This window comes from Theropithecus gelada, chromosome 5 (genome assembly GCF_003255815.1).
Source record: "Theropithecus gelada isolate Dixy chromosome 5, Tgel_1.0, whole genome shotgun sequence".
In the NCBI taxonomy this organism is placed as follows: domain Eukaryota; kingdom Metazoa; phylum Chordata; class Mammalia; order Primates; family Cercopithecidae; genus Theropithecus; species Theropithecus gelada.
Window position 1 is genome coordinate 121,468,677 of NC_037672.1, and position 14,120 is coordinate 121,482,796.

General features: G+C 38.6%; 1 pseudogene across 1 annotated transcript; it reads right to left on the reverse strand.

The window, feature by feature from the left end:
* Positions 1-12,442: 12,442 nt before the first annotated feature.
* On the reverse strand, positions 12,443-13,465 carry LOC112624956 (annotated as a pseudogene). The gene has a single exon (XR_003119495.1). The product of XR_003119495.1 is annotated as a very-long-chain enoyl-CoA reductase pseudogene (transcript).
* Positions 13,466-14,120: the final 655 nt, after the last annotated feature.

Consider the following 14,120-nt stretch of genomic DNA (forward strand, 5'->3'; position numbering starts at 1 on the left):
TAATATAGAGAGAATTAAGGATTTAATTATATATATATACATGAACAATAGCATTTTTCAATGATTTATTGTGAAGATATTCAAACATAGAGAAAAATTAAAGTGAATGCTTGTATACCTTCCACCTACCATAAATATTTTACTATACTTGCTTTATCACATACCCATTCAACTATTCATCTCTCTGTCAAACCATCAGTTTATCTTACTTGTTATACAGTTTTTGATACTTTCTTAAATCTACATATGAGCCAAATGTAAGCTTTCAGAATATAATTATTAGTTCCTAATCTGAGGATCATGGATTTTTTAAACTAAAAGATACCTTTAAAAACTCTTTATTGTACACACTTCATTTTTCAGATATGGAAATTAAGGCAAAACGAGTTTAAAGTTTGAGTAAGAGCACCCAACAAATTAGTAACTAAACCAAGATTGAAAATCCCTGCTTGGTGTTTTCATGTAAACATGCACTTCAACAGAGAGGTTGTAACGTGTGGGCATGATGAGGAGGAGAATTGTTGAAGTGTGTTCTTTGTTAGAAAATTAAAGTGATTTTAATATATGAATGTGCAGTTGAACTAGCAGTAAGATTTGAGAAGGAATCAGAAGTGAGTGAAGAGCTGAACATCTGTGAAAATCTTCCTACTGTATAATCAAAAGAAAAATACTGCTAAAAAAATACTTACTCTAGCATGTTTTTTATGTGTGTCCCATTTCCAAAAGTATGAAATATCATGGGGATGAAGAATTAAAGGTTGAGCCCTGGAAGCAGGAAAGCTGGGTGGGAGACAAAGAGCATCTGCTGCTTAAATTCAGTTTGACAGACTCATAGACTGTGGCAATAAGCTCTGCTTACAGAGTATAGAAGGGACGTGTTCTGTAGCCTATGCAATCCCTTGAATAAGTCCATTCTTAGAGCAGTACTTAACTTTTCTATTACCCACTCTCGATCTACACTGTTTCAAGGCACATGCAAAGATAAGAGTCACGACTCTTCTGAGAATGAATGTGTCACAATTTAAGGTACAAATGTCTCAATCACTTTTATGTTTCCATGTTTTGATATAAATTTTTGAAAAAAATTTAAAATCAATGGGTGAACAAATGTTAGTTTCCATTTTCATTCATCCTTCAAACATGGTAAGGCAGAAATGCAAGGTTTTTCTTCCTCTTCTTCTTCTTCTTCTTCTTCTTGCATTCCTTAAAACTTAAAAGTACTCAGGATTTTGTATTTTTTAAAACTCTTCAAGTAACTCTTTAGGTGACCAGTATTTGAGGGCTACTAGTATAAAGAATTCTACAGTAGAAGTAAAAAGGTCTGGCTTCTAGTTCTGGTCCTATAGTGATTTATTAAGTGGCCCTATGTAATTAACTTCCCTCTAGAATTTATTTTATATATATATTTATGTATTATATGTATTTTTGTATAACATATATATATATATATATATATATCAGTCTTCATTGTCTTAATCTTGCGACCAATGTAAACTATTTAAGCATCAGGCCAGAGTCATAGAGGAAGTCCCTTGCTTTCAAGTGAGGAGAATATATATCATACATTGTGTGACTCTACTTAGGCCCCCTTGCCATGAATGATTATAAACTGAGCCCTTTGATTTTTTCTAACCGAAAATAATTGCAAGAGATACATTTACCTTGTTACATTCACACATAATCAATACATATGTTTTATGAAAAAATGCTCAGCTTTACCATGAGTTACATACTCTAATATGGTTTTCTCTTTTATTTAACTTTAAAAAATGTTGCCATAAACCAATAACTGGATCTCACAATCATTAATGTATTTACCTGCCTCTTGAAAGGCATTGTCGTAAGACCTCTATTGTGAGTTTCAATTATAGCTAATTATTCAATGAGAAGAGTAAAACAAGTTAATGGTGTCAACCCAATATTTTCAATCATGAAAAGAAATTGAAGAGGTTAAATTCTTTCTTATGAATCTCTACTGTGTGAGCTAATAATCTGTCAATGTGAAAATCTACCTGGCCTAATGTGTGACTTGTAATGCATACTGTTTCATCTGCATTTGTGTATCTATTCTTATGTTTTTTATAAAAAGAAACTTGTGGACCTTATGATACTAATAATATTAAATATTATTTTTAATGGACATTTGCTATGTGATATAGTTTGTATCTGTCCCTATCAAATCTCAGGTTTAATTGTAATCCCCAGTGTTGGAGGTGGGGCCTCGTGGGAGGTGTTTGCATCATGAAGGTGGATCTTTGGTGAATGGTTTAGAGCCATCCCCTCAGTGCTGTCTTCACCACAGTAAGTTCTTGCGAGGGTTGGGCATGGTGGCTCACACCTATAATCCTGCACTTTGGGAGGCTGAGGCGGGAGGATCACTTGAGGCCAGGAGTTTGAGACCAGCCTGGCTAATATGGTGAAACCTTGTCCCTGCTAAAATTACAAAAATTAGGTGGACATAGTGGTGAACACCTGTAATCCCAGCTACTCAGGTGGCTGAGGCAGGAGAATCACTTGAACCCAGAAAGTGGAGCTTGCAACGAGCCAAGATCTTACCACTGCACTCCAGCCTGGGTAACAGAGCAAGATTCTGTCTCAAAAAAAAAAAAAAAAAAGTTCCTTACTCTGGAGGCTGAGGCAGGAGAATGGCGTAAACCTGGGAGGTGGAGCTTGCAGTGAGCTAAGATCCGGCCACTGCACTCCAGCCTGGGCGACAGAGCGAGACTCCGTCTCAAAAAAAAAAAAAAAAAAGTGTGTGACACCACCTCCCCACTCTCAACTCCCACCTTGTCTTCTGCCATGAGTAAAAGCTGCCTGAGGCTCTCACCAGAAGCAGATGCCACCACCATACCTCTTGTACTGCCTGTAGAACCAGGAACCAATTAAACCTCTCCTCTCTGTAAATTACCCAGTCTCAGGTATTTCTTTATATCAATGCAACAATGGTCTAACACACTATGAAACAAGCAAAGAAAGGCATTTTCTATGATTGTTATCTAATTCTAATGAAAATTTTAGAATAAGTGAACTATTATTATCTTATTACCTATGAAGAAATTTGGGAATAAAGAAGTTAAGTGACGCCTTAATTCTCGCAATAAATTTGATAGTCCAGTCCTCTAATACAGTGGTCTTCAAAGTGAGGTAGGTATATCTCTTAGTATCTACAAGTAATTTCCAAGATATTTGCAGGTATATTAGGCCATTTTTGCGTTACTATAAGGCAATACCGGAGACTGGTTAATTTATAAGAAAATAGGTTTAATTGGCTCTGCGGGCTGTACAAGAAGCATGGTGCTGGCAGGTGCTTCTGGTGAGGGCCTCAGGAAGCTTTTAATCGTGATGGAAAGTGAAGGGGGAGTAGGCGTCTCACATGGCGAGAGTGGGAGCAAGAGAGAGAGTTTAGTCGGGGGTGGAGGGTGCCACACACCTTTAAACAGCTAGATCTAGCAATAATTCACTCACTATCATGAGGACAGCACTAAGTCATGAGAAATCCACCCCCATGACCCAAACACTTCCCACCAGGCCCCATATCCAACACTAGGGATTACAATTCAACATGAGATTTAGAGGGGACAACATACAAACTCTATCAGCAGGCATAAAAAGTTGTAAGAGGCGCAATTTTGAGTTTTCAGTTTTTTAATTATTCTTTTCTAACACTAATATGCTAGAGAAGTCCCTCATAGTTGAGCTTCCTCTATATTCTTTGACAACACTCCTCTCCTTTCACTAAACATGGACATTGCTCATCTCTTGGGAGTTTTACAAATTTTCATTTAAAATTTCAAGGTCGTTAAACCTTCTCCATCAGATCTAATGTTAAGGGAAAGGCTGCAGTCATACTCTTGACTTTTAGTTCTCAAGGGTCAGTGTTGGGGCAAAACACAGATTTATCATTTTCCTCTGTGTTCCAGAAACTAATGTAAACTTCGACCTGCAAACTTAGTCTGGGTATTTCCAACAGACACCACCTTCACAATGTCACTCTCAGATCAGTATCAGACACATGGCTGTAACTCTGAATCTAGAGTCTAAAAAGCAACCAGTTTAAAATTTCCATGCTTGTCTCATTTTATTAATAGTACAAGAATAGTAATATTATTTAGTGAAGGAGAATTAGAATAACAGTTACTTGAACTTTAGAATTCTTCTAAACTTGATTCGAATCTCTTCTGGGTCACTTGCTACTATGTAACCTTGGGGAATAACTGAAACTTGAGTTTCAATTATTTCTTACATTAAAAATAAAATAATAGGAATGACCTTCTGGGACTTTTGCTAGATTTTTAAAAAGTCATGTATGGAAGAACCTGGTACATTAGTAGTGCTCAATAAATGATGGTTATTGTTATAATCATACTGTTAGTGTCATTTAAAAAGGCATTAAACTCACTCACTGTTAAGATTGGCCCATAAAAGTGCTGAAATGCTTAAAGAAGTACATCTATGAACAGCAGAGTCATCCTCTTCCTAACTCTTCACTGATTATAGTTATATCAGATTATTCCCTAAGTTTGGGGCTCCAAAAATGAGGGGCATATACTTAGGAAAAGAAAAAAAAAAAAAAACAGAAAAAAATGTTGGGTCTATAGCCACCAGAAAAAGACCACAGGAAATGAATACATTTAGCCTCAAAAAGATAAGGCAAAGGGTATATCAATCTCTTTGACTCTCAATTTCCTCATCTTCAAAGTTGGACTAATGATTCCTGTGCTCAGGTTCAAGGATCAAAAACAACTAACTGTGATGAAATTCTGCCACATACTACACGTGAAAATTTGGGCCAACTAATATACCTCTATTAGTCTCAATGTCTTAGTCTATAGAATATAATTAATGCTAGGAAATGCCTTATGGACTTAGAGAATTCTCAATGCCTGATACACACCTTGGCACTGAGCGAATATTAGTTACTGCCATGGCTGCAGGTACTAGTTTCTTAGGGCTGACATAAAAAAGTACATACCACAAACTGGGTAGCTTACAAAAACAAATTTTTCTGTCATAGTTCCAGAGACTAGAAGTCTGAAACAAAGGTATCAGTTGGGCTATGCGCTCTCTTAAACCTGTAGGAAAAATCCTTCTTTGCTTCTCCTTAGTTTCCGCTGATTTGCTGGCAGTGTTCAGTGTTCCTTGGATTGAAGCGGCACGACTCCAGTCTCAGCCTTCATTATCACATGGCATTCTCTCTAGGTGTTGCTGTCTTCACATGGCTATCTAATAAGAATGCCAGTCATATTGAACTAAGTATGGCCCCATCTTAACTAACTTAGCCTACAGCGTCAGGATCATCAGTATCACTATCTTCCATCTCCACATGTTGTCTCACTGGAAGGTCTTCAGGGGCAATAACATGTATGGAGCTGTCATCTCCTATGATAACAATGCCTTCCTCTGGAATACCTCCTGAAGGACTTGTCTGAGGCTGTTTTACAGTTAACTTTTCAAGTAAAAAGGAATACATTCCAAAATAATGATAAAATTTATACTACAGTAGTACATAAACCAGTAACACAGTTTCTGGTTTATTTTCAAGTGTTATGTACTGCACATTATTGTATGTGCTATACTTTTATACAACTGGCAGCACAGTAGATCTGTTTATACCAGCATCACCATGAACATGTGAGTAATGCATTGTGCTATGACATGATGATGGTTACAATGTTGCTAGGTGACGGGAATTTTTCAGCTCCATTATAACCTTATGGAACTACTGTCATATATGTGGTCCATTGTTGACCAAAACATTGTATGTGGTGTATGACTATCAATAGTTTTTTCATAAAAGCCTCCACATGAAAAGGGATTTTTGGTATGAGAAGAAACTCCAAAAATGAACATGTTTAAATCTAACCAAAAATAATTTAAATGACACTTCAGAAAAACATGATAGCAATGATGTCTCTGAAATGATAGGATGTACTCTTTTGTTGTATTCTATTTTAAAAATATATTGTGGATGCCAGAATTAAGTGATTTAATTAGTATCAGGAGATTATGTTTTCCTAGAAAAACAGCAAGTGTGATGCTAATATTTGAAATTATAAACGTCATATTTTATTTTACTAACTACATGTAACAAATACTAAATAATATTTTACAGGTGTGTGCCAGTTTTTTAAGATTTTCTTCTCATTGGTGATATAAATGAAATTTACTTTGAGGTACAAAGAATAGCTATTAACATTCCATCTTCTTGTTTTCTATAAAAATAAGGAAACTGATAGAAGAAACCTTGCCCATGGTTTCATAGTTAGTAAATCACAAGGCTAGAATTCAAACCTTGTGATTCAACTAACTTTTGAATGAAAATCTTGTCAGCATTTCTTTCATTATTCATCCATTTTTATTTTTGTTGTTGCTGTTGTTATGTTATTCACAATACCAGAAGCACTGGGTATAATGTTAAATAGTAGTAACAACAGAGGGTATGACCAGACCCTCTTGTCTTGGTCAGTGTAATTGTCCATTGATCAGAATTCCATATGGGAAGATATACCACACATTGGTAGGAAGAAAGTAGTTTTCTTTCTAAAAATAAATATTTCCTATTTTTTTCCCTCTTATTACATTTTCTCAATCAATATTCATTTACCTTATAATAAATTGAAATAATTCTGTGATAATTTGTTCCACAGAAGCGATGAGATATGTATGTAGGGAAATCGCAAATAATTTTATTTGTGTGCAGCAACCAATTATTTAATGATTTGGGGTCTACCGGCATACAACAATAAACATAACAAGATATGAGCTGAAGTCAGTAAATGTCAGGTGCAGGTAGAGGAAATAGCATGTCAACTTCATTCTGCTTGCTCTAATATTTCCCAGGAGAATGCTCAGGCAGATTTATACCATAACTTTACCATACTGGGTTGCTTTACAAAAGACCTTTTCTATACCAAAACCAAAAAGCTATACTCACCTTGGGAAAACATAAAGCTCCATCTCCAGAAACAACTTCCAGCTGGTCTTTCCTAACCAAGTCTCAGTGATTAGACCGAAGTCATGTGCATTAGAGGCAAAGATCTAGCAGAAGTCCAAACTTTCAAAGTAACATCTGCAGAGAAATTATCAGCCAATATAAAAACATGTGCACTGTTAATGAAATCGTGGAGTTTGCATCCTTTTGAATTTTTCTGCTTTGATGAGTATTCTTTATTCATAACCTCTCTAAGGCATTTTCTTTGGAACCCAAAAGGATAACTCATATTCTATTTATTTTATTATCATAAATTATTTCTTCATACTACTAAGCCTAAGGTTCTGCAATGATGCTTTATTTCCTTTTACACCCACGCACCTAAACTTCCAATTCCAGAAAAAGAACAGCCAAAAACTTATATATTACATATTTTAACACTAATTGGATTTTTTAAAGCTCCATGTGATATGTTTAGTTTACTATAGTTATGTGACTCAAGTAATTACAATTGATTAAAATGTCTAAGATTAAAAATTGTAACCCAGGAAATCTTACTTTAGAAGAATCTTCCAGTTCTATAGATATATTTGATTGTCCTGTCTTCACACGGGCATCACAAAAGTTATTCCATTTACCCACTTAAACTCACTCAACAGATGTGGCCTGAGTACCAGGAGCTGTGGGGAATATAAAGGAAACAGAAGTCACGGTCTCAGCTTACGATACTTATAACATCTGCAAAGGATACTATATTTTTCAACAGTCACAAAATACAAATACAAAACAAAAAAATCTAAATCTTGTTTGAAGAAATGACAAAATGCAAGGTACAGAAAATAAGTGTAAAAGGAGAACTGGTGCTCCTTAGTTCTAAAATTTCAGTGATTGAAGTCCATTTTTATGTCCTAAAACATCAGTAAAAACATTTGTTATATAATCTACTTGCTATCTTCACTCAAAATTGCTTCCTTACGTAAATATTTAGCTTATAACGTTTTTAGGAAAAACATTTTAATGTTGAATAATTTAAGAAAAACATTTTAGTCTATATTTAAAACAAAAGATTTTTTTTCTCTACTTCATATGTGTATGTAATTTACAAGAGTGAAAGGAGAAACATAGGCAGGGTTAAATGAACTCCTTTTGAATGTCCAAAATTTATGGTTTTAAGACTTTCTGCCGGATTTTCACTTTTCTCTGTAAGGAGCAAGACTGAAAGAAAGACTATCTGAGATAGAAACAATCCAACTGGATTCCTGATATAAGGAATGCTAAGCATTGATTTGAGAGGCAGCAATGAAGCAAATTTGTCTACAGCTATTTTTCCCAGTAAGAATCCTATATTTTCTTTCAAAAGTGTCTGTAAGTGTAGACATCAGTGTAGATTTGCCATCTTCAATGTTATGCTTTCATCAGTCTCACTGAAGTCCAAAGTCAACCTCTTTTATTGTGCTTAGTTTGTGTCTGATAAAAATGACAAATAAGAAAGGATTTATCTCTAGACTCCAAATATCCTTTATTCATAAACACACACACACACACGCACACACACAGACTCACTCACTCAAATATCAAGAGATGATTTCAGAACTTAATTCTTCATTTTCTTTCTTATACTACTCCTAAAACCTTCTCTAAAGAAAAGCCAATAAATTCACTCTCAATATCATATTATTGCCTGAAAAATCCAGGTTACTTACTGTTCAAGTCATTCGATTTGGATTATGCTTCTTTAAAACAAACAACTTGCTGGCATTATTTACTTCTACATCTTTAGTGTCTAGGGCAGTGCTGGCATATATGTATAAGAAATTTTTGTTGAATTAATACATACATTAAAGATAAAGTTTTCAGCCAAAGAAATTGAAAAATTGATGTTTAATTTCTTTTTGTTGTCCCTAAAATACCTCCATCAAGGCTGCTTCCAATTCTACATAAGGCTACCTTGTAGCATTCTTCCCTCCCAGTTGTCATCCCCCACTTCCCTGCCCTGATACTGAAGAGTCACCTGGACTCTGAGTCTATATGCAGAGATTAGATACCCCTCTGGGGGTACTAAAAATGTGATATGTCAGGTGAGTTTTAGCGAAGCCTGAATTGCTAATCCTCCGGGCTTCCCAGTCCCTCCAAGCTTTACAACTGCTGAGGATTCAGCCCTAGAGCAGCGCAGAAGACACCTCTGTGGGGTGCATAGGACTGAAAAAGGATAGGCAAGTTATTAGGAGCACCTTTCTAGGAGCACCTGTATCAAGTCTTTCAATAAGTATTTAATTAACTGACTACAGAGTGAAGGGACAACATTGAGGCAGAGAATATGGATTTTTTTTTTTTTTTTTTTTTGGTGCCACTTACACTTGACTCCTGAATTGAAAGAGCCCAAGGAAAGGAACTACTAAAAATTCTCACAGTGTGGATCCTCTCGAGTCGTAGAGGAATTTTGCCATTGTTGTGTAAGTAGCAGTAAAGGGTCACAGGACTAGCAGACATTCAACAAAGCTGTCCTTTATTATCATACTGACTTCCGGGACTAAATCCCTCCTAATGCACCACAGCAGGATCTCCAAGGAACAAAGACGCTAACATTAAATTTCAGTATCTTTTGGCCCAGATGATAGCCATTTAAACCAAGTTTCCCTTTCCATAACAAATCCTAATCTTGAGTGCCTATTCATTTTATAATATATATATTTATAAACTGAAGGAGTTAAGTCTTCTACTCAAGCTAGTTTGTAGTCAGTAGCTGACACTCCCTCTCTGCATTGTCTGAAAATTGACAGCAGGAGCTCCTCAAGGAAACCATTTCACACACAATGGAAAGCCTTGAAGTCGGTGTGTGTCTGTGTCTGCTTTTGTCAAGAGGAACACAGCATGTTTGTAAACATGTGGCGTGGAAGGAAGATTTAGGCTATGACAGCAAGCCTGTGCCCCACTGATTTCCTGTTTGTTTCTCACATTATGTTACCCCTGGCAACTAATGTGGGAAATACACTGAGAGAACAGCACTCCTTTTCCTTATTGTAAGTCCAGATTTGGCAAATAAAAGAAAATAAAACCTTCTAGCTGCTTTCTTAATTGTGGAAAGTTTTTATATTCCTGTTTTGTTTTACTTTTTACTCCATTCACTTATCTCCTTTTGCTTTCAGAAATGGAGAAAAAGAGATAGAGAAAGAGGAGTAGGAGAGAAAGAGTTTGCTTCAGTGATTTGATCTGCTAAAACCATATGGCACTGAGAACATACAAGAGAAACTATTGAATAAAAATTATGCGATACTTACAGACACAATAAATAAGTTTCACTTTCGTATCACAAAATAAATAGCACACTTGTATAGATCAGTATATCATAGATGATGTTTATTTATCATATAAACAGAAAAAAAAATCACATGAAGTTGTTCATTCATTCATTCATTTATTCAGCACTTGCTTCACAGGAAGCCCTATACTGGACATGTGTATTCTTATCTTATCCCCTTTGCAGTAGAGTTTAAGCAACATGGAAACAGAACATTGGAAAGTGAGGATACTTGCCCTTGGCCACAGTCTGGTAGATTCAGGACTTGATCTGTTTGATTCCTAAGCTGGTGGCATCCCTATACTATGAGGTCCCTCCACATTGAGGACCCTAGTGTCTGAGGTAGAGCAGAGATGCAAGGACATGGGTTTTGAGAGGAATAAACCAAACTAAGAAAATTATCACTGAGAAAATTGAGCAATTAGTACTTACCTGACTTGTTCACTGTCCTTTAATAAGCAACAAGCCCCCCCAAAAAAGTTAGAGAATGGAGGCTAACAATGACCTTTCAGACTCTAGAACATATATAAGTGTAAAATGAAAAGAATATTTAGAAAAAAATAGTAATCTGACTCATTTTTGTGTTTATATTTATGTCACACAAAATAATGAGCAAAACCCTTTGGGAGTAGTAATTTTCAGACTACTGTACTATTAAACATTTTATATTTTCCATCTCATGGAAGACATTATTTACTAAATGGCGAGCAAAACCATTTTACCTATATTGTTGCGGGAAGTTAGGGACCCCAAATGGAGGGAACAGCTGGAGCCGCGGCAGAGGAACATAAATTGTGAAGATTTCATGGACATTTATCACTTCCCTAATTATACTCATAATTTCTTACACCTGTCTTACTTTAATCTCTTAATCCTGTTATCTTTGTAAGCTGAGGATGTACCTGTGATGATTGCATTAACTGTACAAATTCATTATAAAACATGTGTGTTTGAATAATATGAAATCAGTGCACCTTGAAAATGAACAGAATAACAGTGATTTCAGGGAATAAGGGAAGACAACCATGAAGTCTGACTGCCTGCGGGGTCAGGCAAAAAGAGCCATATTTTTCTTCCTGCAGAGAGCCTATAAATGGACATGCAAGTAGGAGAGATATCACCAAATTCTTTTCCTAGCAAGGAATATAATATTAAGACTTTAGGGAAAGAATTGCATTCCTCGGGGGAGGTCTATGAATGGCCACTCTGGGAGTGTCTGCCTTTCATGGTTGAGATAAGGACTGAGATACGCCCTGGTCTCCTGCAGTACCCTCAGGCTTACTAGGGTGGGGAAAAGACCCCGCCCTGGTAAATTTGAGGTCAGGCTGGTTCCCTGCTCTCGAACCCTGCTTTCTGTTAAGATGTTTGTCAAGACAATATGTGCACAACTGAACATAGATCCTTATCAGGAGTTTCTGATTTTGCCCTGGTCCTGTTTCCTCAGAAGTATGTGATCTTTGTTCTCCTTTTTGTCCTTTGAAGCATGTGATCTTTGTTACCTACTCCCTGTTCTTGCACCCTCTCCCCTTTTGAAATCTTTAATAAAAACTTGCTGGTTTTGCAGCTCAGGTGGGCATCACGGACCTACTAATATATGATGTCACTCCCAGCGGCCCAGCTGTAAAATTTCTCCCTTTGTACTCTTTCTCTTTATTTCTCAGAACAGTGGACACTTAGGGAAAACAGAAAGAACCTATGTTGAAATATCGGGGGAGGGTTCCCCTGGCCAGTGCACCACAGTCTCCCGAGTAGTTGGGATTACAGGAGCTTGGCACCATGCCCAGCTAATTCTTTTTATATTTTTAGTAGAGACAGGGTTTCACCATGTTGGTCAGGCTAGTCTTGAACTCCTGACCTCAGGGGATCTGCCCACCTAGGCCTCCCAAAGTGCTGGGATTACTGGAGTGAGCCACCTTGCCTGGCCAACATGGTGAAACACTGTCTCTACTAAAAATACAAAACATTAGCTGGGTGTGGTGGCAGGTGCCTGTAATCCCAGTTACTCAGGAAGCTGAGATGAAGTCTGGCTCTTGTCTCGCAGGCTGGAGTGCAATGGTGCAATCTCGGCTCACTGCAACCTCGGCCTCCCAGGTTCAAGTGATTCTTCTGCCTCAGCCTCCCAAGTAGCTGGAACTACAGGCACGCACTACTGTGCCAGGCTAATTTTGTGTGTATATATATACATATATATATAAATATAAATATACATTTTTGACTGGGGCAGGCGGGCTTTATTCCGGGTGCTGGAGAGCTGTGGGCCCCACTTCCCAGACAGAATGCTGCCTGGTGAGGGGCTGAGCCCCGGCAGGTGTGAGCGCTCAGAGCAGGAAGGGGATGATGGGCATGCGCAGGGGCGGGTAGTCCTGGAACTCCTTCAGGTAGCTGTGGTGCTTGCCCTTGGCACAGATGGTTATCTGGGTGAAGTTCACCAGGGAGAACAGGGCCACTGGGAGACACTGGGTCATGGTGGAGAAACTGATCCAGGACCTCACCTCGTAGGTGTAGTTGGGGCAGGACACCAGCAGGAAGAGCCACGTGAAAGGCTTCTTGGTGAGGTACGGGATCTTCCGGGTCTTGGACCCAGCGGGCCGCAGGTCCCACAGGGCCATGTGGATGGAGAAGCCGCCAAGCACAGGCAGATCACGAAGATGGCGAGTGCCAGTTTCACCTGCTGAGCTCCGTAAGTAGGGGGCAAGTGATTGATATAATAGGCCAGGCACGCATTGAAGCCCCCGTAGTAGGTGCAGTTCTTGAAGATATTGGGCAAAGGCATGGTGCCATGGGAGAAGTGGCACACGAAGAGCGTCTCCAGCAGGTGTTTGACGTAGTGGAATGAGTGACAGATGCAGGGCAGGTGCACCACCGTATGCCAACTGGATGTGAAGTCATATTTGTGGCCACAAATGAAGGGCACTGGGAAGTAGAAGAGCAGATAGATGAAAAGGACCCCGTGTATTCTGTTAGGAAGACCGTCACCCAGGTGATCTGGGCCCCCAGGTCCCGGAAGTAGAGTGTGGCCGTGGCGCCCTTGGGCAGCTTCTTCAGAACATCCTCATCCTTCAGGGACTTGCCCTTGGGGTCCAGGTGGAGGGACTGGTGGGCAGGGTACCATTGCGGATGGGTCTTGGTGAAGAGGTTCTTGATCTCCGCAATGGTGGCATGGGGCTCCACCTTGTCCAGGAAACCAGCTTCTCCCTTGTCTTTGCATCCAGAATCTCCACCTCTTAGTGCTTCATGGCTCCCTCCCAGGGCGGCTACTGCTCCGCGCCTGCTGCTGCCTAACTGTGTGGCACAACACAGGGTCCCTCCGTTCGCGGTCCCTGACTTCCCGCAATGCTATATACCAAGTGGCATTATGTAATCTTCTTTACAGAAGTCCCAAAACAATATTGCCTTATATATTTGGTCTTTTGATACTTTACTTGTACTGTCTTAATTTTTTTTTTTTTTTTGGCCATCTCAGGATTAACTTTATATTCAGAAAAATGCTCAAAATGTCTCATTATTCTAGCCAAACATTTAAACATTTTATTATTTAATTGGCCATTTACTCCACAACCTCAACTGTAGATAATGCCTTTGAGAACACTTAAATTTGGGGGACTTACTTAACATTAGAATTCACTGAACTTAGGCCGGGCGCGGTGGCTCAAGCCTGTAATCCCAGCACTTTGGGAGGCCGAGACGGGCGGATCACGAGGTCAGGAGATCGAGACCATCCTGGCTAACACGGTGAAACCCCGTCTCTATTAAGAAATACAAAAAAAAAAACTAGCCGGGCGAGGTGGCGGGCGCCTGTAGTCCCAGCTACTCGGGAGGCTGAGGCAGGAGAATGGCGTGAACACGGGAGGCGGAGCTTGCAGTGAGCTGAGATCCGGCCACTGCACTCCA